Genomic DNA, 2,068 nt, shown 5'->3' with positions numbered 1-2,068 from the left:
AAAAAGTAAGAAATTTGAGATTTCTCTCGGCTGGCCTGGGAGTGCCTAGGGCTTCCCCCAACAGAGCTGGAGGAGGTGTCTGCGGAGAGGGAAGTCTGGGAGTCTCTGCTTAGTCTGCTGCCCCCGCGACCCGGTTCCGGATAAAGCGGGAGACGACGAGTACGAGAATACTGATTTGTTCAGGTAAGTAGCAGAGGGGGTTGTTAATCAGTTTCAGCAGCTTTGGTGTTAATGAATTTAACACCAGGTGCACTAGAGGGCAACAACGTGACGACCATCAAAACAGGAATTGTTTTACAGGTGGAGGCCACTGACATTTCTTCCCCTCCTCCTCTTTTCTGACTCTTTTTCATCAGTTTTGTTTTTGACTAGGGTCACTGTCACTACTGTTAGCATGAGGTGTTGCCTGGACCCCACAGAGGTTGCACAGGCAGTCCAACTCCTCCAGGATGGAACATCAATACGTGAGCATGGATTAGATTTCAGGAGACAGGCAGTTACTCCAGGAGAGCTGGACAGGGCCATAGAAGGTCTACAACCCATCAACAGGACCCGTATCTGCTCCTTTGTGCAAGGAGGAGCAGGAGGAGCACTGCCAGAGTCCTACAAAATGACCTCCAGCAGGCCACTAGAGTGAATTTCTCTGACCTAACAATGAGAAACAGACTTCACAAGGGCGGTCTGAGGGCCCGACGTCCTCTAGTGGGCCCTGTGCTCACTGCCCGGCACAGTGGAGCTCGATTGGCATTTGCCATAGAACACCGGAATTGGCAAGTCTGCCCTTGGTGCCCTGTGCTTTTCAAAGATGAGAGCAGGTTCACCCTGAGCACATGTGACAGATGTGAAAGGGTCTGGAGAAGCCGCGGAGAACGTTATGCTGTCTGTAACATCTTTCAGCATGACTAGTTTGGTGGTGGGTCAGTGATGGTCTGGGGAGGCATATCCATGGAGGCACGCACAGATCTATACAGGCTAAACAACGGCACCCTGACTACCATTAAGTATCGGGATGCAGTCCTTGCACCCATTGTCAGACCCAATGCTGGTGCAGTTCCTTCTGGTGCAGGACAATGCCCGGCCTCATGTGGGGAGAGTATGCAGGCAGTTCCTGGAGGATAAGGGAATTGATACCATTGATTGGCCCCCATGCTCGCATGACCTAAATCCAATAGAATACCTCTGGGACATTATGCATCGATCCATCCAACGGTGCCAGGTTGCACCTCGGAGTGTGCTGGAGCTCAGTGATGCCCTGCTCCAGATCTGGGAGGAGATACCCCAGGACGCCATCCGTCATCTCATTAGGAGCATGCCCTGATGTTGTCAGGCATGCATGCACACACGTGGGGGCCATACAAATTACTGAATACATTTTTTTAGTTGCTGCAATGAAAATTCAGCGAAATGGACAAGCCTGCCTCATCATTTTTTTTCACTGTAATGTTTGGGGTGTCTTTGAATTCAGCCCTCTGTAGGTTGATAATTTTAATTTCCATCATATGATGTGGTATCCTTTTGTTCCTAACACATCACCCAGTTCATATTGTTATAAATAAACAGCATGATGTTTTTCCCCATTGAGATCTGATGTGCCTTTAATTTTTTTTAGCAATGTACTGTTGTGCAAAATAATATCCTGCAGATAATGAATAAATTATTAACTAGAACTGGAGTTATAGTTAATTATCTAACCTATTCACAATCGGTTGTGAAATCAATTTAGTGTTCTTCGTTCAATAATTGTAGCTTTAATTTACTTACTTACCAGGGATTGTGGTTTCACCTCTGGAGGGTTCCTGGACTAGCTGTTAAAATCTAGGTATCCACCAATCTAGTGGCCCAGGCTAAGTTAACAGCAGAGCTATTAATTATCAATAAACAACCTTCTATCTCTGTTTATTCGCACTATTACCAGAAAGGGGTAGATCTGACCTGAGTGATAAATCCTCCGCTATATGAAAGACCGGAACCATTACAAGTTAACCAATGATGTCTTTATTCTAATAATTCAGGATTACAGAAAATCTAACATCTATGCAAACACTACACGCTACTAGAAAAATAAACA

Source organism: Cyprinodon variegatus, unplaced genomic scaffold, assembly GCF_000732505.1.
Source record: "Cyprinodon variegatus isolate N-32 unplaced genomic scaffold, C_variegatus-1.0 Scaffold937, whole genome shotgun sequence".
NCBI classification, from domain to species: Eukaryota; Metazoa; Chordata; class Actinopteri; order Cyprinodontiformes; family Cyprinodontidae; genus Cyprinodon; species Cyprinodon variegatus.
The sequence above is the reverse complement of the archived record's forward strand: the minus strand, read 5'-3'. Positions refer to the sequence as shown.